Below are 25,239 nucleotides of genomic sequence, written 5' to 3' on the forward strand. Positions count from 1 at the left end.
TAGAACTTATAGTTTAATGAGGAAGATAAATTACATATGGATTTGATAACACAAGATGGTAAAATCATGCTCCAATCAAGGTACAAAATGTCTTAGAAACACAAGAAAATGACAAATTCTAGGAGGTGAAGAAAGCTTCGCAAAAGACCATGAGATGGAGGCCTGAAGGACAGGTTAGGAGAGAAAAACAGTCCAGACAGCGGAAGCGGTCTAAAGGAAAGGGAGAGAGGGAAAATGCTAGACATGGGTGAGAAACAGGAAAATAACTGTGGAACTCACTCAACTATTACTATTTTGAATGTCTCTCTCTAATTATCACTTACCTAGTTTTAATGAATTCACCCTTAAGAGCTATTTGAGCCCAGCATTTTATTTCAGTGAATTCCTGAAAATATGCAGATGATTATCTGCAAGATGGATCAGCTGTTATTAAACAGGATTTTCACAAGTCAGGTGGGTCCCAAGCTGCTTCATGATTCCTAAATGCGGTGCTACCCTCTGTTCACTCCCCAAAGGCTCCTCTTGGGCATTTCAGCATTCCTGTCTCAGTATGAATGAACTACTCCAACATCCTAGGATCTCACTGAAGGTGGCATACTCTTTCCTACACACACTGCAATCAAGAGAAAATTACACCTTTTAAGGACTAATAACCCCATAATACAAAATGTAAAAATGCAAAATCAAACCACATAAATGTCTGCAGTACATACTACAAAGAACTCTAGAATTAGAAAAGATCTTAGGGAAAATCTCTATCAAGACACAAACTGTGTCTATCAGGTTCTTTCTCTCAGGAATTCAGAATCAAGCCTCAATGATTTAGTCTTTCCCTGTGAACTGAGGGACACGTAAATACTCAGGAGCTGCTGAGCAGTCAAATTCAACCATGAACACAGGAAAGCAGAAAAAAAAAATTGGTCAGCAAAGAAAGAACAATGAAGCAAAGAAAGGCAAAGAGTAAAGACAGGGAAAGTTCCACGTTTTCCAGTCCCTGGTCCCTAATATGGTCTGTCTGCATTTAGCTTCCATCAAATTCCTTTCTTCCATTTTCCTAAAACTAGTTCAAGTTCATTTCTGTTACTTGCAACAGAAGCTTAAATGAGGCAATAACCAAATCCTCCATAAAGTCAATTGGTTGATTTATTACTGGCCTATCTTCTCTATAATTTCTTTTCTCTTTCCTTGCATTTCCATAAAGGCATAAAGATGACTTTAGTATGCTATACAGAAAATATGTGAACAAGGATCCAGGACCACGCTGAGCATTTTAAAAGAAAAACTGGCCCAGAAAGGAGAAAATATAAGAATATTCAAAGTAAAGCCTTGAGATATCTGTACAGAAATCACAGATGCTAAGAACTGGCAAATTAAATAGCAATCTGATGACCCTCCTATCCAATCTCAATTTAATTCTGAATAAACCAGATGGGTAGGTCCAAGTATGATCAATAGGGCATTTTGTAGGAATGTAGGGCATTTCATCTGGAATGCCCCCAAATAACTAGCCACAACCTCCCAACCACAGGAAGGTTTGGGTGCTGTACAGTGGTATCCCTAACCCAGACACAAATTCCAAAACTGAATACCAAACCATCTTAGGGCCTGGACTTAACTGCCCCAAAGAACAGTTTTTAACCAGTACTTCCTGCTATTAGATGAGGGGAAGAGAAAGTAACAGAAGCTTAATATCATGGAACTCTGTCAACGTGTGTGCATCTGTGTGCATGTGCCAGATATCAAGATGTTCCACAAGCTGGATCCACACCAATCAGATCTGACCACAAGTAGACCAGTTTAACATGTATAGCAAGTCAGAGTTAACAATCAGAAGTTTGAATCAATGTAGTGTGGGCGGCTCTGCAGGATTATATAAACAAAAACAATATTACAGTACCCTGGAGTTCGAAGGGACATGGAGATTATGTCCAGCTTCATCATTTTACAGAAAAGGAAGCTAAACATCTGAACCAAATCCCCAACTATAATAAGTAACACAGGCGCGATAAAATCAAAGAACTGTGACCAGATAATAGAACCAAAAAAAGCAGTATTTCCTAAAGTTCTCTTTAATGGCTGAAATTTTATTTTTAATTTAAAAAGGATAAATGTATTAGAAAATGTAAGAAAAAAAATCTATGCAACTACTGTTGGGATCTTTTTTGGATATTCTTGTTACTTGAGTTTAGCAAAATAGTAAAGATTTCTGACCTAATGGGTTAACATTTTAGTTAAAATACTAGAACAAGCACCTTTAAAAACTAAAAAACTGTGAGTTGATTCAAAACGTAAATGATGCTATATGTTTGCAACCTCGGCAGATAGGCAGTTTAGGCACTGTGACAAAATTCTATATGGCAGAGAACTTATTTTAATATAAAAAAATTCCAGACGTTCACATAGGGCCCTAATAAAAGTCATCAGAAATTAAACTTATATGTCAGCTGGGACCAAAATTAAAAGAATGAATGTTTAAGTGATCCAAACATAAACTTGGTGTTCAAAATTGCTGGCAAGGGGCCACAGTACAGTGGATTTTGGTCTTCAAGGGCTGCTTTACCACAAGTATTAGGTAAGTCAACACATCACTGAGGGAAAAAAAAAAACAAAAACATATATTCCCTGGCAGTACAATCCACTCTTTATTGTGCAGCACAGTATTTTCTAGAAGACCACTAATAAAATGTGCAGTTAGAACCTCTTGTATTTCCCAAGAAGTACTATTAAAGATACTCCTAAAATATGAATCCATAAAAAGTAGGTCTTTCTGAAAAACAGTTCTAGTCAGAAGCAACCATGAAATTGATATCATTACTTAAATTAATATTTCTAAACTGCACATTTAATAAAGTTAAACAATTTAAAAATCTCCCGTTAATCTAAATTGGCAATTTTATAAAGTACATGAATCCTGAAGATTTTTTTATAGACCAACTATCTTTTAAAATCTGTCTTGCCACCAATGCTGCACACGGAAATATGAAGAGACAGACCAGAGAGTTCTGAATATAATCTATGCTTAATAGAGTCAGCTTTCAACTAATTCCTAAGTCCTAATTGCGAGCCATATCTTATGTTGACGTTTTAGTCTTCTAGTGGCAAAAACAAAAACAAACTAAAATTTTCTAATCTCAACTGAGGTATTACAATTTTTGTTCTTCCATTCCAGAAAAAATTAGGAACTGAGAAACTCTGATGATTAGTAAGTTGGATACTCATCACAAATACCAAAGTTCATTCAATTTCACATTTACCTAAACTCTACATTTGTAATTTCAAATAATTACCTTTTATAATAACCTTATAAAAAATCTTCGTGATATTTTCCACATGATTTAAAGAAAATTATCTTAAAAATCCTCTCTTAAGACTTCAGAATTACCATAATCATAGTCCTAAACCAAGGAAGGCAGGAATGGCCCCTTTCGTTCACATAGTTTGACTTTAAATAGTCCGGTGTAAAACTTAAAAAACAGACTCGGATGCTTTTTTCCGCTCAAAAATAAAACAAAACTGGTACCTGGCAAACTCGGGGTTTTGTTCTGTTTTGGCCTATTAAATACCAGCGGGGCCCGCGGGAGCCTGAGCCCGAGCCCCCGGCGCGGCCGACGCGGCGGGCGGGCAACCGTGCGCCCCTGGGTGCGCCCCTGCTCGCCGCCCGCCGCTCCCGGCGCTGCCCCCAGCGCCGCGCGGCGCCCCACGCCCCTCCGGACGCGCGGCGAGAGGCGCGGGCCTGGCCGGCGCATTCCCACGCACCCCGGCCCGTTATCCGAGCGGGCACTTCGGCGGGGGCCCCCGCTGCTGGTCCCGCGCCCTCCCGAAGCCGGCGCGGCGCCCCTCCCCTGCCTCCGGCGGGCGGCCCCGCCAAGCCCCTTCCCGGGGGCCCGCGTCGGGCGAGAGCGTCCCTCGGGCTCAGGTTCGCTCCGGGGACGGGATAAGGTGTCAGCGACGCGGCCAGATGCCTCCCGTAGGCGGGGGCGAAGCCAGCCTGACCTCCTTCCATCCGCTCCCCCCCCCTCACCGCCCGCGCGGGGCGCTCCCCTTCAGCGCCCCTCCCCGGCTCAGGACAGGGGGCGTCCCCGCAGGAGGCTGAAGGGGGCGCAGCCGGCGCTCAGAGGGGATCCGGGGTCTGGGTCACACCTCACCTCGGCAGGGTTGGGCTGGGAGAGGGGAGGCGAGGCGGGGAGGGAGCCCAAACTTACCTGACTGCGCGGCTCCCCGCGCCACGGCCGTGGCCAGCCAGAGGCAGAGGCAGAGCGAGAGGGGGCGCGGGAGGGTCCGCCGCGGGCTCATGGAAGGGCCAGGGAGCCGCCGCCGCTGCCGTCCGAGCCTCCCTCCCTCCCTCCCTCCCTCCCAGGCTCCGGGCGACGGACGGGGCGGCGGGAGGCATGACGGGAAATTCCTGGGCGCGGGCAGCCGAGTCCAAATATGAGCATGGGAGACGAGCGAGGGAGGACCGCGGAGCGCGCCCGCCGCGGACAGGGCCCGCTGCCCGGCCTCGGCGGCCGCCAACTCCCTCCTCCTCCGAATCCTCGTCGTCCACAGCCGCCGCGAGGCTGCCGGCCGCGAGCGCGAGCAGAAGGTGGAATCTCTCTGCCAGGGAGCATCCCTCTCCAGGGTTGGGGCCCAAAAGCAGAGCCGAGCGCCCCACCCAGGTCCCACCTGAGACCCCTGACGGGGTAGAAAAGAGAGAAACCACCAGCAGGAGACCGGACAGCGAGCCAAGGACGCGATGGAAGACGCCTAAGGGGTTTGACGAGACTCCGGCGCTGCCCCTGATCACCTGAGAGCTTTGGTCAGGAGAGGATAAAAAGATCTGGCAAATACTTCTGTAAGTGTGGGAGGGTGAGGCGGGAGAGGCACTGCCAGTTCCGCACATTCAGGTGAGCCATCCAATCCACAACAAACAGGCATTGTAAGACACAAAACCACCCTCCTGCCTTCCAGGCGAGCGTTTATATGCGGCGGAGGCAGGCTGCGTGACAAGTGCTCACAGTAGTTACATGCTGATGTTGAGACCAGTTGTCCTTTCCACCACCAACCTCTCTTCCTCCCCTTACTTTGTATTTGTTGTAGCTTGTCTAAAAGGCAATGTTGAAATTTATTCAAAAGGTGCTACCTCTGATGGCCAAAATGTCAGTCCCAGATGTTTAATTACAGGCCCAAGCTACTAACTCCCTGCCTTTTCTTTGGCACTGGTAACTCCTCCAGTAATCAAGTCCAAATGACCCTTAGCTTTTCAAGACAACGTAATTGTCTTAATTACTATAATTTATTATTTTTTTACTCACACTGACACGACAGGCTGTGCAGATGCAAGATGTTATATAATTACTTAGGAACATTTTAAGATGCTACAAAAATGATTTATTGATGCAAAATTCTTAAGGGGTAAATGCCAAACAGATTTAGAGTATGGGTTATTCTAGTATGAACTAAAGTGTGGTAATTTGTACATCACGCTACTTGTTTGAAAATGCTTATTTGAAAATCAGAAACTTCAAAACAAATTTAATTCTAGCAAATTATTAAGGCCCATATGCCAAAAACCACTCCATTTGCAAAAAGCTCCCCTTAAATCATTTGGTACTGAGAAACACCACATCCCATGAATTACTCCTGGCAAAAGGGCAGATTTCACCCTTAATATACTAGCAGTGATAATGAGGCTAAGGGCAGATGATCTAAGTAAACTAAGGGTAAATAAGCTGTAATACAGTAAATAAGGGATTTAAAAGACATATGGATATTATTCAATTTAGGTACCTAGAAGCTGGGCGGTGGGAGGGGAATATTCAGGAAAACAATTGAATATTCACTCCCTTTTCTCTTTTTTGTATATTTAACTGGGTATAAGCACCTGTTTTTTTTTTTTTAAGATTTATTTATTTTTATTTGAGAGAGAGAGCACTCAAGCCAGGGGGAGGGGCAGAGGGAGAGAGAGAGAGAGAGAATCTCAAGCAGACTTGCCGCTGAGCATGGAGCCCAACACAGGGTTCTATCCCAGGACCCTGAGATCATGACCTGAGCCAAAACCAACAGCTGGATGCTCAACTGACTGGGCCACCCAGGCTATCCAAGCATCTGTTTTTCTTAATTCCCTTATAACATCTAACATAGTTCTTTGCCCATAATCTAACAGGTTGTTTAAAAACAAAAGGAAATGAGCACAGTAATTTGTGGACTGACATATAGCAGTTCTGAGCCAAGTGTAGGGAAAAGCTTGTTTCAAAGGAATGTAATAATCATAGCTATATTTCAAATATTTTAGTTGACCTTATATACAAAAACATAAAATTATAACAATGCATTATCCCACAACCTAGTTCATAGTAATATAAGTGGAGAGTTTAGTAATTGTATCTGCAATTCTGCTGACTTGACCGCAAAACCAGCAGCTGGGGTTTTTTTGTTTTCGTTTTGTTTTGTTTTAAAGATTCTATCTATTTATTTGAGGGGGGGGGAGCAGAGGGAGAGGAACAAGCAGACTTTGCACTGAGCGCGGAGCCCAAGGGCATGCCCGACCCCAGGACCCCGAGATCACGACTGCAGCCAAAACCAAGAGTAGGCCCCCTCAACCGACCCAACCACCCAGGCGCCCTACACACCAGATGTTTTCAAGGCTTCAATAAGTTAAAGAGAAGAGAAAAGAGCTAAAGTTACTTGAGTGCATAACAAGTGCCAGACACTGTGCTAGATGTTTTACACATGGTTCTTCATTTAATTCCTACAAATATCTCTGAGCTTATTATCCTTTATCCTTATTTTACAGCTAAGGAGACTGAGGCGTAGGTAAATTATGCTACCAGGAAGGGGTGAAGGAGTATTGGAATTCAAACCTCCTTCCAAAATCATATATGTTCTCTTTACTGTACGAATCTGTCCCATTTTCCCTACATTTAAAAAAGAAAAGAAAAAAAGGAACTCAAAAACTGTATTCACTGGGCTCTTGTGGTTTTAAGTAACTGGTGTGCACTCAAGTTACCTCAAGTAATAGGGGTAAAGAATACATGTGGAAATAAGACCAGAGACTTAACCGGCTTGTCAGGTCATCCTTTGTGGGCCTGGGAGGTGGAGGTTGTGCCTTTTGATAAGTACCAGGAAGAGGAAAGGTACTACCCTCTGACCACATTCCAATGAGCTTTGTAATTTAGCCGCTGATATTCAAATCATATATTTCACAATGTCTTCTCTAACGTCTTTTTTTTATTATAATCTTAATACTAATCATGTTAACATATTACCTTAAACATTGTTTGTTTTTAAGACAAAGGACCCAGAAGAGGTAACTGCTTCCTCTGCTCCCTATATACCATCCCTTCCCCTACCCAGTGGTGTGCTAGTAAATTTTTAACAACCAGCTCTGGAGGAGGGAGACCTCAATTGTAACAAAAACCAATTGATGTGGTGTCAATACTCCCCCCAACCTGAGGCAGAGTGGGGAAGAGATGCACACAACCAGCTCTCGGGCCTGTGAGAGCCAACACACCACTGCCCCAGCTCCTCATAAAATGTCTTCAGAACACAGCCGTAATTCAAACTGCACAACCATAGCTCTTTCTTTCCACTTGCTGCCAGTTGTCTGTCTGTAGTTCATGATCAAATGCCCCAGAGGGGAGAATCTGATTCTATCACCATTGTCCTTTTTGGGGAAAGTTCTTACATGAGGCAATCTCAGAAGCCACTGGGCAGCCCACAGACTGGCTACCTCTAAGCCAGGTGTCCTCTCCTACTCCAGCTGTGACTAGGATGGAAGGCTAACATTCTACACAACATAGCACCAATGCTGAAGAAACAGACTGCATTGCTACCTTCTTAGGGGTTTGTGGTTGGGGCAGCCTCTTTTAAAAGGAGTCTGTAGGGGGGCGCCTGGGTGGCTCAGTTGGTTAAGCGACTGCCTTCGGCTCAGGTCATGATCCTGGAGTCCCGGGATCGAGTCCCGCATCGGGCTCCCTGCTCAGCGGGGAGTCTGCTTCTCCCTCTGACCCTCTTCCCTCTCGTGCTCTCTCTCATTCTCTCTCTCTCTCAAATAAATAAATAAAATCTTTAAAAAAAAAAATAAATAAATAAATAAATAAAATAAATAAAAGGAGTCTGTAGGCAGGACAGTCTTTCAAGCTGCAATCTCGCCAACATACTGTGCTCAGCTCTTCAATAAAATCCTTTCAGCCACTACACAAAGCGTCGGGGCAGCCTTTACTTGGCATACCCCAAGGAACTGCCAACAACTGCAAACAGGAGAATGGACAGGTTAGGACTAGATAGTACTCAAAAGCCCCCAGCCGGGGTCAGAAACAGAAACCCTAAGTTAGTACTTAAATTCAATGAACATTTATCAGGCGCCATTGTTTTAAACCAATAATGACTGATGGGAGAGTAAGGGAATTACCTCACAGGAGGATGTAAAAGACTCTCCAGGAGAAAGTTTTTCGAACTACACTCAATCCAAACCCCCCAAATTCTGCTTTCCTCTCCTGGGAAATAGAATGGTGTGACTCACTCGTGCTGAGAACACTTTTATACTGGTGAAAGTGTGCCCCTTGCCTCAGTGTGGTGGGGTGGGGTGAGAGTGAGGCTGAGAACTACTCTCAACATGAGGGACACAGAGTCAATGCTGACTTAAGGGAGACACCTGAAATTTTCTCTGATTCTGAAAAAGAATTTCCACTTTCATGACACACTTCCAGCCCCCAGTCACCAGATGTACTAAAAGGACAAGGACTCTGCACCAGGTCAGGAAGGGGGGCCCCTAAATAAAGATAAAGACTCAATTAAAATTCGCATTGTCCATCTTTGCATGGTAAAATAATTTTGCTGCATCTCAAATGGCCTTCTTTTATGTTACACAGTTGAAGCCATCCCTTTTGTTGATTAATTCTGGAGAAATTTGTTGTATTCCCATGACTGATGTGCTGCCTGATTCTACTAGCGTTGGATATGTGGTTATACTACAACAAGCCATAAATATTTAACAAGATTTTCAATGTTTTAGAGAATTAAATAATCCTCTCTAGACCAAAAAAAGCTGCTTGACTGTTAGCAAGATTCTGTCACATAAAGCAGTATATGCGACATCAGCTCCATACACAAAATTAAAGAGAAGGGGAAGGAGCAAGATTGAACGTTTTGGGGGCACCTGGGTGGCTCATTTGGTTAAGCGTCTGACTCTTGGTTTCGACTCAGGTCATGATCTCCTGGGTCGTGAGGTAGAGCCCCTCGTGGGGTTTCGTGCTCAGTAGGGAGTCTGCTTGAAGATTCTCTCCCTCTGCTCCTGCCCCCATGTGCATGCACGTGTGCTCTCTCCCTAAAATAAATAAATCTTTTAAAAACATTAAAAGAATGAATATTTTAAGTTGTACAGGAAAATTCTGATGGTGAACTTGATTCTACTCTTTCACTCCATCTCTCAGTGCTTCTTATATGGAGAACATCTAACCCCACAGCATGTGCATGTGGTGTTTAAAGGTGTGTATTTTTCACATAACTTGTCCCTAACCACAAACTACCTCCTTCATGTGTTGTTCAGCCAAAGCAGCCACAATCTGATCCAATGGTAAAGAACCCTGGCTGTGTTGGGCTTTCTGGGAGAAGCTATGTTGCTCTCCAAAATGGTGCCTCCCTACAGGATTTTCTGCAGTAGTTTTACCTCTGCCTAAATTTCACCCTGCGAGCTGCCATTAGAACCTAATCTCAAAATCAGATAGTTCTACTCACTGGTCAGGGACCTGGGCTTTGGCATCAGACATCTAAATTCAAGCATGGCCTCCACCATTAAAGCTCATGGGACAATAGGCAAGTTACTTAACTACTCCAAGCTTTGATATTCTTCTCTATAGAATGAAAAAATAAAGATACCTACCACTCATGATGCTTAGCACTTAGTCCCATGCTAGCTAATGGTAATTCCTTAATAAATATCAATATAATACTAATTTTATTAACTTTTATCATCACTTACCAACTTCCAATCACCAGAGTCACTCTTTGCCTTTAAGCTTTATCTGATATGATTTCCTGTCTGAAATGACTCATAGTTTCTCTTCACAGGTCAGAGTCCTACATTTGTATTCATAATCACCTCTTAAGGAAGTCTGTTCAGATTTAGTTGATTCTTTCAACACATGTTTTCTTCAAATACTTTTTATACTTAATCCAGGTTTACTAATAGTGTTTTCAAATGTTTTTAAGTCTTCACTTCCTCAAAGTAGTCCTATTAGAAGGCTACACACACTTATCATTACTCAAACTACTTTGTGAAAACCACTTTTAGATTTGCCATCAAAATATATGATGAAATTTTTTAATATCTTCAACACAGGAAAATCATCTTTGCATTCATTCATTCTACAAATATTTACTAATGCTTACTTTGAACTGGATAGATAATAAGGTAAACTGGTAATACACTTAGTATGTTAAAGTGATAACTGCTAACAAGAGAAATAAGGCAGGGAAGGTTGCTAATAGTGTTGGGAAAGAAACATTAAAGACATACAAGAAAGAAGGAAGCCATGCTAGTGTCTGAGAAAAGAGGAACAGCAAGCAAAGAGGAAACACCCAAAGCAGAGGCAGAGAGGCCCTGTAGGAGGACCATCCAGGAGGCTGGCACGGGGAGAAGAGGGGGAAAGGGGCTGTGGAGCGAGCATCAAATGTTGTGGCCCAAGAGGCAATCACGTAGGGTCTTATGGGTCATTTATAAGGACTCTGGCTTCTTTTGTAGTGAGATGGGAAACTATAATAGGCTTTACACAGAGGAGCGACACGATCTGATTTATATTTTCACAGAGAACTTTCTTTGGCTGTTCTGTTAAGGAGTGCAGAGACAGAAGGGGAGACCAGTTAGGAGGTTCTTGAAGTACTCCAGGTGAGAGAGAATTGTGATTTGGGGTAGGGAAGCAATGGAGGTGGCGAAAACTCAAGATATATTTGGAAGGAAGGGCCCACAAGATTTGCTGACATACCAAATATAGGGTTTGAAAGAAAGAAAAGTTAAGAACGTCTCTATACTTTTTTCTTTTCCTTTTTTTCCCCCCTGGGCATTACAGAATTGCCATTTCGTGAGATAGGGATGACATGGAAGTAGGTGGTGCGGTAGTACATTAGCAGCTCAGTTTTCCACGTTAAGTTTGAACTGGCTTTTAGACACATATGTTCATCTAGACAATTAAATATGAAAGTTGCATATATAGAGGGATTGGCTGGGTTACAGATAGCATAAAAATGACATATAAATCATGAGAAGTCCATAGATTAAAAAAAAAGGCCAGCAAGGGCACCCTCAGAGTATGCAAACTGGTGCAGCCACTGTGTAAAACAGTATGGAGGTTCCTCAAAAATTAAAAATAGAACTACCCTACAATCCAGGAACCGCTCTACTGGGTATTTACCCCCCAAATACAAAAACATTACTTTGAAGGGATACATGCACCCCTGTTTATTGCAGCATTATTTAAAATAGCCAAACTATAGAAGTAGCCCAAGTGTCCACCAATGCATAAAGATGATGGGTGTGTGTGTGTGTGTGTGTGTGTGTGTATAGAATAGATTATTCAGCCATAAGAAAGAATGCTATCTTGCCATTTGCAATGACATGGATGGAACTAGAGTGTATTATGCTAAGTGAAATATGTCAGAGAAAGACAAATACGATATGATTTCACTCATATGTGGAATTTAAGAAACAAAACAAATGAGCAAAGGAAAAAAAAAAGACAAACCAAGAAACAGACTAAACTGCAGAGAACTGATGGTTAACAGAGGGAGGGTGAGATGGGGGAAATAGGTGATGGGGATTAAAGATTGCACTTATCATGATGAAAAAAATAAAATGATTTAAAAAGAGAAAAAAAAAGGTGGTGAGGCTAAAGAGGTAGGAGGAAAAGTACAGAAACCTGAGAGGCAAATGAAGCTCTTATTTTTTATTTTTTTGAGAACACATTTGATTTGTGGAAAAAGACAAAATTTAGAACCAAACAGAATAGATGAATAGCTACATTGTTACTCCCTTTTTATGCTTTCAAATGAGTAAACATAAAATATTAATGATTTTTATTATTATAAGGACTTATAAACTGACTCTGAAACATCCTGATAGTCTCTAAATACTTGAGGAATAGTAGCAATGGAATACGGGTATATTCCACCACGTGACCACATTGAAAAGCCGTCCCTATAGGTCAGATGGCCAAACATCCAATAGTTGTGGTGTGTAATTGACAGCTAAGTGACAAGGTCCACTAGACAGAAGGGAATAAGAACATCTCTTCAGAGATGGACAGAAACCTTTCTGAGGTTCAAATATATACAAAGTAGTTTTAAAACTATAGCTTAAAATATTATACCAAAGTTTTTATATTTTTTAAAGTTGGTGGCCCGTAAAAGTAGAGAGAGAAATAAACTTGCAGTTGGCAGATTTCTATTCAAACTCTGGCTATGCCATGTAATAGTTGTGTATGACTTTCGAATTCACATCTCTGGAATTTAGTGACCTTATCTTTGAAAGTAATTTTGTCTGCCCTGCCTATTCTGCAAGATCTTGGTGCAAGTCGAATGATATGAGGGGGCTTTCAAACTACTGATGTCTAAAGGAAAAGTCATGATTGAGGTGAAGTGCATTTTTCTAAATTCACCCACTTTTGTTTCTTTGTATAAGCCACAGTTCTTTACATAGCTTGAAGATGCCTCTTTGAGATTCTGATAAAAGAAAAAGGTCCCCTAAGGAAAATGCATAACAGGAATACACACAAAATTTAATATACAATTGCACACTGAAAATCACTTTGGAGCATAATTTCTTGTGTGGAAGAGAAACTTAATGAAAATCGTTTTAAAAAATTTAGTGTGTGGCAGGCAATGGGGGTAAATTAGAAGAGTACCATTGAGAAGGCCACCCAGGCAGGTGCAAATACCCAGACTTGAAGGTAGAGTCCCTAGTCTAAGATAGTAGCAGTAAGACTAGAGATGAACAAGATGTGCGATAGGAGTTGCCAGATAAAACGCAGGATATGCAGATAAAGCTAAATTCTACATAAACACCAAATAATTTGTAGTATGTCCTAAGTATTCCATTGAGCATTATTCCTAGTTTATCTGAAACTCAGTTTAACTGGACGTTCTATACTTTTGTTTGCTAACTCTGGCAACCCTAAAGAGAGACTGGTGAACTTACTCCTGCCTTCATCCTCTTACTTCTCTGAGGCAGATTCTGATACAAATGTGTGCAATGTGACCACTGTGAAATGGAGAGAAAGTCATTAAGATCTAGCCCAGTTCTTTGGTGGCTCCTGAAGAGACCCATAAAGATGCCAAATAGTTCTTTACAGACCTATTTATTTTCCAGCCAGGGCATGAGCCTTACTAATAATGTGGCTATATTCTATTCTCAATATACATGTTTTACACTGTCCAGTACAATCTACATGAATGCATGTGTACGCGCCCGCTTAACACAGGGGTTAATCAGCAAAGAAACCACCAGCTCACAGTTGCCTCGGAGAGAATACTGAGTAAGAAACATGAATTGGATGGGTTTCTGAGTGGCTCAGTGGGTTAAGCGTCGGCCTTTGGCTCAGGTCCTGCTCAGTGGGGAGCCTGCTTCCCCCTGCCTCTGCCCCTCCCCTCCCCCGCTCATGCTTGCACACTCTCTCCTGTCTCAAATAAATAAAATCTTAAAAAAACAAACATGAATTGGAGGACCCATAGTCAGTTTGTCTATCACCCCCCCACCTATATGTGCATACGCATGCACAGACACGTGTGAGACCAGGCAGGTAGTTTTTCTCTACACAGCCCAAATCTGTGGCCTTCCTTGACTGCACAGTGTATGGTAGCGGTGGGAAGGAAGACAGGCTCAGACAAGGATGTCTCTTTCAGTGGAGGAATAGGGGCAGGTGGAAGATTCAAAGAAGGAACTCTTTTTGAGGTGGTAATACAAACCTGAAAGCAGGGCAGGCAGGAGCATTCAGGAAGGTGACTTTCTCTAAAAGCTTCCAACCCTTAAGGTCTTATCCCCTGGGTGATGCCAGGTGAAAACCCAAAGTAGTGCTACAGAGCTTTAACCCATCTCTCTCCTACTTTGTGATTCTGTCTGAAATTATCTTCCCCAGGTGCTGGTGCCTCATTTGTGGAGGCTAAAAGGTCCAGATAGCAAGGAGAAAGCAGTCCGGTTTCAACCCATTCCTCTTATAAACATAGGGACAGACTAGGATTCAGAACTGATGATCAACAGTATTTCAAGAACAGCCCACAGTAAAACCAGAAGGGCCACAGCACACAGGGCTGGGGAGCATTTTGGAGAAGGCAGGTAGAGGGGAAAAGTAAGGCCAGCCTTCATGACCGACCTGTGGCTTAGTGAAAGCTGCCCTTGAGCAAAAGTGAGTTTTGCAAACTTTGGGGTAGTAGAGCTATGGGGCAAGACTTGGATACTGACTGAATTCTCAACAGTAACAGAATATTGAAAAGGACAGTAGAGTCTTCTTTTGTACGTTCCCATAGTGTAATGAGCGCTTAATAAATAAGCGCTGTTGACTGACCCTTCAAATGGGGGTGGGAGGATGGAAAGGGTATTGTTGAAGGGGGAAGGAGGGAGGTGGTGAATTTATACATGTTTCAACTCTCATAGGAAAAACAAATGGGCCAAATAAAACTATCATCCGCTTATCTTTCCACAACGGCATAAAATGAAAAAAAGAAAAAGTTTCTTCTAAAAACCATTATATTCTGCTCCCAGTAATAAGCCCAGTTACAACTAGAACTGCAAGTAAAATTGGCTTGCATTAATGAAAATATGTAATTATATCAAAACCAAAGCTCTGAAAACTCAAAATATTCAGTGGAAAGAAACCCCAAAGAGACATTTACTATAGTGTTTGGGAGTAAAAGCAAAGCATTAAAACAATAAAAACATTTTCCAAATGAATCAAATGATGCTCAGCTAACTTTGTGTTACTTCACATCAATAAAGAAAAACACATAAGAAATCTATACCTTAAGTAAGCAATGATGTTATAAATATGACTGAAACAGCTCTGAACTATTTCCAGCTTTGCCTCTAAAATTCCTTTGGTCTGACGGCAGAACATATTATTTCCTGTTCTCATACTCTATGGGAAGTAGCACACCCATTTCAATCTTTGTCACTTTTTTCCTGTATCAACATCCACGGGAGGAATGATTTAGGTGCTGCCTACCCTAGGTTGAGATCTCAGATCCAGAAGCCATCTGGCAACGAGTCTCAAACTTTTGTCAGAATTACCTGGAGAGCCTGTTACTATCCTGGGATCTTTACCAGATACAGTGATTCAGCAGGTTGGGTGAAGGATTCAGGAATCTGCATTTCTAACAAGAACCCCATATGAAAAGATTTTATTTATTTATTTGACAGAGACAGAGACAGCGAGAGCAGGAACATAAGCAGGGGAAGTGGAAGAGGGAGAAACAGGCTTCCCGCCAAGCAGGGAGCCCGATGTGGGGCTCGATCCCAGGACCCTGGGATCATGACCTGAGCCGAAGGCAGACGCTCAATGACTGAGCCCCCCAGGTGCCCCACCCCAGATGATTCTAAGAGAGGTGGTCCACATGTCCTTCTTTGAGAAATTCAGGTTTAGAGTAACCAGAGTAATTTTTCATGTCTACTTTCCAATCGAGGAGAGTAAGTTTCAACCTCTCTTTTCTAAAAAGCCTGTAACAGGGGTAGACAGGATTATAGAAAAATACATGAAGGCGTATATAACACAGCTTTCATGACTTACAAAATATATATGTTTACTCATAATCCAAATAGGAAATTCAAATAACTAGAATTTTCACTTTACGCTACATTAAGAGAGGTTCATTATGAAATGAGGCACTGCAAGATTCTAACTTGCTTCCTGAGTCATCAGTGATTAAATTAAGCTCCCCAGAGTTTTAGCACTGTGAATATTTTATTATATTCTTTGAAAATTGGTTATTTTAAAATCAGATTATAACTCTTGGGTAACTGAAATAACTAAATTTAAGACATATCTTTAAAAATTACTCCAGGTAAATAGGCATTTTCTGTACCAGTCTAATACTAGAATATGATACACTGTATTATAAGTACATATTTTTTCTGAACATAATGAAAATAGCCTACTTCTCTAAACATATCAATTACATGGGGCAATATTTATTCCACCAATCTCCAAATATGATAAGGCTCTGTCATAATTAGAACGAAATAGTATTTTAAGTATATTCAACTACCCTTGAGGAAAACCAAGAAAGGCAATTTTGATTTTTTCCATGTTATTAAAGCATAATGGAAAATGAAAATGGTAATTCTGTATATAATTAGACGATTATTGAGATATGACACGTTGTAATTTTTGAAAATGTGGTTTATTTAAATGTGAAACTATGTATAATTTACAATGATGAATAACAGAATGAGTATACATACAAGGCTCATGGCTAGCTCTTCCAATGTGAGGAGAGGATTCAACCCACAGGACTGCTCACAGAAGCAGTCTCTCCTGCTCATTCACTGTCTGCTCTCCACTCATCTCTGTTGCTCCTGGTATTTTCCAAGGATGTACACCATAAAACAGAGCCTCACCATAAAATTAGCCTCTAAGACTCCTATAGGCAAAAGATTATACCAGCCTTTATGTTTAGCATCATAGTAAGGAACATTTTAATAACACAGGACTGATTGTAGACAGTCATTGGTGAAATACAACTGGTCCATTCCAGTCAGAAGCTGACACAACTCTAATTACCGACACTACCATAGTTCCAATGATGATAATTCTAGAACACTGTCATAGCTGAGATCTAAATCTCGGTGTTATTCACATTGAGAAAAATAAATTTACATTTAGATTTTCTGCCTTTTGAGAGCACAAGCACTGAGCATAAAAAGGAAGAATTCTGCAACACAATAGTTGGGAAAAACTAACAATAAAATGCATAATTTAGGAGAGTTGAAAGACTATCAAGGTTTATCATTTCAAGTAAGATAAAATGGGAGAATACATTAGTTTCAAAAGAACAAAAATAGTTAATAGTGAAGAACAACAATAACCTGTTTTAGAAATAAAGGAAGAAGTCAAAACAGGTTTCAAAACTGTACCCAATAAGGACAGACCAGAGAATTTACCATTAATATGTTCATTTTAGGTTTTTGGTAAATAATTTTTATGAGATTTAAGAAGTTCCCTTCTAGTTTGCTAAGAATTACTTTTCTTACAAAAAGGCATATGGAATTTGAATTTTATTAGATAGTTTACTGCATCTAAATGAGATGATATTTATTTCATTTATTCTATTAATGTGACAAATTATACTGATTTTCTAATGTCAAACTAGTCCTACATTCCTGGAATAAATCCAACATGGTTATGATGTATAATTCTTACTTGTGTGTTGCAGGATTTGGTTTGCTGGCCACTTTAGTTTGGGGATTTTTGCATCTTTGTTCAGTGAGACTGGCCTATAAATTTTCCTTTTCTGCATCAAGGTTATGCTAATCATTTTTCTATTTGCAGATAGGGAATATGTCATTTAAAAAGGGAAGCACTGAAGAGATTATGAATCTTCAAAGATCTGTCTTACGCATGACCATTGTTAAGAGTGACTACAATGAAAAAGAGCAAAGGGATATTAAAAATAAATCACATTTTCAAGCAGTTGGTCCCACAAACCTTTGATTTAGAAATGATATTATATGATGGGCATTTTACATTATTTCATTTCATTCTCTCAACTATACAATTATCATTCTTAAAAATGAGGAAACTGAGTCTTAGACTACTTAAATAACTTGCCTAAAGTCATAAAACTAGTATATGTCAAGGCTGAAATTTGAGCCTGGGTCTCACTCCAGAGACTGTGCTGTTAAACACTCCTCCTTTTTCTTTTTTTCTCTTTCAATGCAGGGATCCAGTATTTTGGAAGACTTTTCATATACCTGCTAACAGTAACAACCCACAGGTCTGCAGCCAAAATATAGCTCTTTTCCAAAGTCCTGAAATTATAAAAAGTCTAAAATGCCTAAGCTTCACTGCCAAAGCTTGGTAATGATTCAAAATATGCTAACAGAGGAGACCAAATTAAGAAAATGGACTAAAAATAATTATGGGAATCCTAATTAAGGTAAAAATTTAAATATATGTAATGAATGTTCATGGAGAAGTTTTGTAAAATACATATGTAATCCAACAGATTGGACTTCACTGCTAAATTTCAGAGTACTTCCCTCCAATTGCATGTATATAGTATGCTCTTTCCATCCTAGACACAATTTTTCATTTCTAACAATTCTAATATAGAAATTCATTTTAGAATCAACGGGGTCTTTACAAAGTCACTGAAAAAGTTACAAAAGAAAAAAAAAATTGCTACCTATCTGCATGAAGTCCAATTTCTGCCAGGGGACTTACGTTTGCTTCTACCTGTGAGAACTACCAACTGGGAACACTCTATTTTCTCTTTGCTTGAAGCTTTCTGGATCATGGTGGTTGGTGGTAGGAATTAGAATCACACTCTGAATGAGGACCAACTGGTTTCTTTGCTGTCCCTTTCCAGAGACGAGTCTAGTTCTCATTCATCCTGACTCTGCCTAGCTTTATGCCAGGGTCTTTTATCAGAATTCTTATCTTGGGGGTTATTTTTGTTGTTGTTTTCTTTCTTAGTGCCAGAGAAAACAATACCTCATCCAATTAAGAGTATATGAGATGAAATATAGTGTATTTGAAATAATGTACATGCAATTTAAGCAGCATACAGACAATATTTTCCATACCTTATTCTCCAAAGACATTTTAATGACTGCCCATGATTCCATCATGATAATCCATAATCCATTCTCATTTTTGTAGAATTGTTTCTCATTTTTATCAGAGTATAAAGCTGTAATGAGTATCATTTTCATATCTCTTCATGTCATTTCTGATCATTTCTTCAGAATAAACTCCTAAATTAAAACATAAAGTCAAAGGGTATGAAGATTAAAACATTTTTTTAAATGTATTGCCAAATTGACCTATAAAAATGCTCATCACTTTACACAACTACCAGAATTTATGTAAGGGGCCGATTTCCCCTAAACTAAAATAAAATCTGTCCAATTTCTTATGTAGCTTCCTCAGTTGTTAATTAATCTGCATTTACATCTGTGGCTGAATGTTTCACATATTTATTGGTCATTTGCAGCTCTTCATTTGTGGATCATCTCCTGATGTCATTTGGCTATTTTCTATTGAGATTTTAGTCTTTTAGGTTAGAATGATTTTTATTTGTAGAATATTACTGCAAATCATATATGCTATTACTGCTAGTATCTTTCCATTTGCTTGTTTTTAAATTCTTAAAATTTTTAGATGTGCTTGATTTTTTTGTTTTAATACAACCACATGTAGCATTTTTTCTGATTTGTTTCTGTGCTAAACCCTATATCAAATGTTTTCTTTTAGTTATTTTATGACTATTTCTCAACTCTTTATTCCTCCTGGAATGTATCTGGGTATGTGTAAAGGACCAGGAACAGGTAAAAACTGCAAAAGGCTGATACTAATGTAAATTGATGATACAGTCTTATGTGAAAATAGACCTGGAGTGAATTCAGAGGTTCAGGAAAAAGTCTAACCTGCCCCCTCATCCATTCTCTGCTACAATCTATTTTTTTTCCCTAAACCAAATGACTCTTTGCATAATGATATTATTCATGTTCCCATTGTTCGCAGCTAATTGCTTAGAACAGTACTCCCCAAACGTGTATTCATGGCATAGAAAGAAAAGGAAAATCATTGTACAGTGCACAGTTTAACAGCAGAGGCTACGTAACAACTGCCAGAGTTAAGGAGGCCCTGAGCCCCACCACTTGAAAGGCACATTAGCACATCTGGAACCCATTTGTGGCCTACCACTGTTTCAGAACAGCTCTGCTACTCATGTTCCTCTGATAAAATTCCCTTCTCCACTGATACGTTGCGAGGGTTTTAGAAAACAGATGCCCGGTAATGATGTAGAGAAGCCCAACTATGACTGAACAAAATAAGCATCAGGAAACCATCCTCCTGCCCTTTTGTCCTGGACCTTGGCAAGATAAGGAGCGGATACTGAACTTCAAGAATACAACTCAACACTGGTTGTGTTATTGGGACATATGAAATCTTTGTGAAAGATACCTTCTCTGAGCCAAGTTAGTCTAAGGAAACTGAGTGACTCCGACAGTGTGGAAGTATCTCGTCGTCATTAAAATCTTCTAAGTTACCACAAGCCAAGGGTGTGTGCCTCTTCAAAGGAGATACAGTTGCAGGAGCCAAAGGCCCAGGCATTGGTTACATTATGGCTCTAACTTTTTCTCTTAATTTTTCTTTTAACTTTTAGAGAATGATCCACTTTCCCTGCTCATATTTAAAATCACCTTAAAAATTAAAAAAATAAAATAAAGCAACCTTTACCATACACTGCTTTCTTTTTTTTTAAAGATTTTATTGATTTATTTGACAGAGAAAGACAGCAAGAGAGGGAACACAAGCAGGGGGAGTGGGAGAGGGAGAAGCAGGCTTCCCGCCGAGCAGGGAGCCCAATGTGGGGCTCGATCCCAGGACCCTGGGATCATGACCTGAGCCAAAGGCAGACGCTTAACCGACCGAGCCACCTAGGCGCCCCCATACACTGAATTCTTATATACCAAAGTGCCCTCATAATTCAAGTATTTATTGACCATGTAATCTGTTATTGGTGTTGAATCATAACATAAAATACTCTTAGAAAAAGCCTGGGCCTCCTCTAATATCTTTCTCTACTTCACAGTATCATCTGTGTTCACGCCTGTATTTACCAGTGTCTTCCAGACTGTCATTCTAAAATACAATGCAAGTGCAATGAAAATCCATTACAAAGTGAACTGGCAAATCTCACAAAATACGTAGGATTTCATGACGTTGATAAACATGATGGAGAACTATTCAAATCGTGAACATAGCTACAGAATGTGTCGGTCCCGTTAGCAATTAAAGGGCAGAAGCTAAGGCCAAAAAAGGGCAATGACACAAGAAGTTTATTAAAGAATGATCTGATTAGAGAGAAACCCTTACAAAAATGAAGTCTAGGATATTTTTGAAAATGATTCAATTAAGGAGAAGAAATCAAACATGAAATGAAAACTATCATTTCATGTTTCAAATAATTTTGTCAATAAAAAATTCCAAAAAATTATTTCTAAGAGTTAAAATATTTAAGTTAACTTCATTATATAGGAAATAAGTTTATTTTTATAATTTTAGCAAAAAATTTCAAGTCAGAGTTTTAATAAAACTATTTATAATGAAAATCTGGTCCCTGATTTAAGTGGATTTAATTTAAATGACCTTCTGGTATTGGTTATACTCAATAATTATCTGTTTAAAGGTATTGATTGTCTGCTTATATAATTGTGTAGCAGTGTTAACACAGATTTAATTTGCTTTAATATATGATAGGGCCAGTCTCTCCTTTTTAGTATTTTAATTTTAAAAACTTACTCTTTCTTGTTCATCCATCCGATATCACAGAAATTCATTTGAAATCCCTAGAAATTAATTTAAATCTATTGAAATCTTTATTGGAATTCATTAAACCTCTTTACCAATTTAGGAAGAATTAGGTAGTCTGTTTGCTATATTCAGTCTTTCTATCAAGAAAAATTATATATACCTCCATTTATTTGTTTTCCTTAATCTCCTTTTAGGAAAGTTTCCTCACATAGGTCTTATATATTTCTTGCTGAATCTATTCACATGTAATATCAGTGTACCTATCTATCAAATCACCATTTAAAAAAAGACTATTCTATTGAACCAAGGTACCAATCAAAAGAGCCAGATTACTTTTCCTTAAAGAAAACAAGTGATTTTCAAAGACAGGGGCAATAAGGAAGGAATAAGGTGGGAACTTATTTCTAGCAACAGAATGGAACAAGACATCCTGAATAAACCTCCCATTATAAAACATCTTTTATATTGGATTAAACATGAAAAACATCTTTTTAAGTAAATTAATGTAAGGGAAATCCTTAGAGGCCAAAAAGAAAACAAAAGCAGAAAAGCAAATATGTGATCAAGTAGGGGAGGCAGTCATGGCACAAAGAGTTATCTGTTAATGCCTGGTGACCTAGTTTTTAGCAGCAGAATATATATTCCTCTCAAGTTTATGTGGAACATTCTTCAGGATAGACCAAATGCTAGGCCATAAAATAAGCTTCAAGAAGTTTAGGGCAGGGGGTGGCATCTGGGTGGCTCAGTCGGTTAAGCACCCAACTCTTGATTTTGGCTCAGGTCATGATCTCAGGGTCCTGGGATTGAGCCCCACATTGGGCTCCACACGCAGTGGGGAACCTGTTTGAGGAGTCTCTCCCTCTGCTCCTCCCCCTGCTTGCACCTGCACACTCTCTCTCTAAAATATCTTTAAAAAAAAATTCAAGAGGGCTGAAATCAAATGAAATATGTTATCCAACCACATGGAATGAAATCAGTAACTGAAAGAAATAAGGGAAATTCACTAATACGTGGAAATAAAACAACAAACTTTTAAATAACCAAGGATCAGAAAAGAAACCAAAAGGAAATAAGAATACTTTGAGATGAATGAAAATGAAAACCCAATCTACCAAAACTTATGGGATGCAACTAAAGCAGTGTTTAGGAGAAAATTTATAGCTGTAAATGTCCATACTAAAAAAAAGAAAAATCTCAAATCAATAACCTAAACTTCCACCTAAACTACACCAGAAAGAGAAGAGCGAAATAAACCCAAAACAAGTAGAAGGAAGGAAATAATAGACTAGGGTAGAAATTAATGACATGAAGAATAGAAAAATAATAGACAACCTCAACAAAACCAAAAGTTGATTCTTCGAAAATACCAACAAAACTGGCAAACTTGTAACTAGACTGACCAAGAAAAAAGGAAAGAAGACTCAAATGATTAAAATCAGTAAAGAACGGGTGATGCTGTTAACATTACAGAAATAAAGATGATTATAAGGGAATGCTATGAACAACTATATATACACCACGAAATTAAGTAATAAATGAAATGTAAAAATTCCTAGAAGGATACAAACCACTAAAACTGACCTCAGAAGAAAGGGAAAATTTGAACAGACCTATAACAAGTGAAAACATTGATTTAGCAATCAAAAAACAACCTGAAGCCCAAGCCTGATGACATCAATGGTGAATTCTACCAATTCTACCAAACATTTAAAATATAATGAAATCTTTCCATTTGCAATGACATGGATGGAGCCAGAGAGTATAATGCTAAGTGAAACAAGTCAGTGAGAGAAAGGCAGATTCCATATGATTTCACTCCATTGTAGAATTAAGAAACAAATGAAGAGGGGAAGAAAGGAGGGGGCTGCTAAGAAACAGACTCTTAACTATAGAGAACAAACTGATGGTTATCAGAGGGGATGTGGGTGGGGGGGGATGGGTTAAATAGGTGATGGGGATTAAGGAGTGCACTTGTTGTGATGAGTACCGGGAGATGCATGGAATTGTTGAATCACTATATTGTACACCTGAAACTAATATTACACTGTATGTTAACTAACTGGAATTTAAATAAAAACTTAAAAAAATAAAAAAAAGTATAATTAATTATTGGTTTTTCACTAATGCTTCCAAAAAATAGGAGGGACTATTTCCCAACTCATTCTAAAATCAGTAAACTGTGATGCCAAAACCAGACAAAGACTTCACAAAAAAAGAAAACTAGAGACCAAATATCTCTTAGGAATACAGACACAAAAATTCTCAAAAAAGTACTGGCAAACCAAATCCAGCAACCTAGAAAAAGGATTACATACCATGATCATGACGTAAGACTTGAGTGCAAGGTTGGTTTACCATTATCAAGAGAATAAAGGACAAAAGCCAACATGATCATCTCAGTAGACACAGAAAAAGCACTTGACAAAATCCAACAGCCCTTCATGATAAAAACAACAAACAAGAAATAGAAGGAAACTTCCCCAATATGAAAGAGAAGAAAATATTTTTTTTAAAGATTTTATTTGACACAGAGGGAGTGTGAGAGAGCACAAGCAGGGGGAGAGGCAAAAAGAGAGGGAGAAGCAAGTTCCCCACTAAGCAGGGAGCCTGATATGGGGCTCGATCCCAGGGCCCTGGGATTGTGACCTGAGCTGAAGGCAGACGCTTAACTGACTGAGGCACCCAGGTACCCCAGGAAAATATTTTGAGATTAATGTAAATGAAGACACAACATACTCACAGCTAACACCATACTTAATCATGAAAGACTAAATGCTCTTCCTTTTAAGATCAGGAACAAGACAAGGATATCTGCTCTTGCCACTTCTGGTCAACATTGTATTAGGGATTCTAGTCAGGGCAACTAAAGAAAAAGGGGGGGCATCTAAGATAAAAAAAGGGGAGCACTAGGAATAAATAAAACTATATATGCAGATGACATGATCTTATAAATAGGAAATTCTAGGGAATTCACTAAAATCTATTAGAACTAACAAGTTCAACAGGGTGGCAGGACCCAAGATCAATATACAAAAAGCAATTGTATTTTATGCACTTGCAATGAACAATCTAAAAGTGTTTAAAGTTCCATATATAATAGCATTAACAAGAAAAAATACCTAGCAGTAAATTTAAGAGAAGTACAAAACTTATATTATGAAAACTATAAAACATTGTGGAAGAAAATTAGACAAATAAATGGAAGACATCCCATTTTCATGTACTGGAACACATAATATTGTTAAGATGGCAGTACTCCCAGGGCTGTACATTAATGTACAGATTCAACACAATCCCTATCAAAATTCCAGCTAGCTTCTTTGCAATAACTGAAGCTAATCCTAAATAATTCATGGGAAATTCAAGGGATCCAGAATAGCTACCAGTCTTGAAAAAGAAAAGGGAAAAGGTTTTTATTTCAAAACTTGCTATAAAGCTATAGTAATCAAGACAGTGTGGTACTAGCATAAGGATAGACAAATAAATAAATGGAATAGAGCTTAGAGTTCAGAAATAAGCCCTCACTTTTACTGTCAACTGATTTTCAGCAAAGGTGACAAGATAATTCAATGAGCAAAAGAATAGTGTTTCCAATACATGGTGTTGGGACATCACAAATGGATATCCACATGAACACAATAAAGCTGGACCCCTATCTCACATAATAAATAGAATTTAACTCAAAATGACCACAGTCTAAATATAACAGCAAAAATAATATAATTCTTAGAATAAA

At 39.3% G+C, this 25,239-nt stretch overlaps 1 protein-coding gene and 1 long non-coding RNA gene across 3 annotated transcripts in view; one reads left to right on the forward strand and one right to left on the reverse strand.

Moving 5' to 3' along the window:
- MSRB3 (methionine sulfoxide reductase B3) overlaps window positions 1-4,795 on the reverse strand; it is a 165,469-nt gene extending 160,674 nt beyond the window's left edge. The window contains exon 1 of one of the 2 annotated variants that reach the window (XM_027594869.2): window positions 4,663-4,795. The gene's annotated coding sequence lies outside the window, so the exon portion shown is untranslated. Of the gene's footprint in view, window positions 1-4,202; window positions 4,349-4,662 lie in introns of those variants that run through there. The other variant, XM_027594867.2, reaches the window with a different exon arrangement.
- On the forward strand, window positions 4,719-18,028 carry LOC113922680. Its single transcript, XR_003520034.2, has 4 exons — window positions 4,719-4,831; window positions 9,411-9,465; window positions 10,786-10,864; window positions 17,901-18,028. It is a non-coding gene; the product is annotated as an uncharacterized LOC113922680 (long non-coding RNA).
- Window positions 18,029-25,239: the final 7,211 nt, after the last annotated feature.

This window comes from Zalophus californianus, chromosome 9, assembly GCF_009762305.2.
Source record: "Zalophus californianus isolate mZalCal1 chromosome 9, mZalCal1.pri.v2, whole genome shotgun sequence".
Classification (NCBI taxonomy): domain Eukaryota; kingdom Metazoa; phylum Chordata; class Mammalia; order Carnivora; family Otariidae; genus Zalophus; species Zalophus californianus.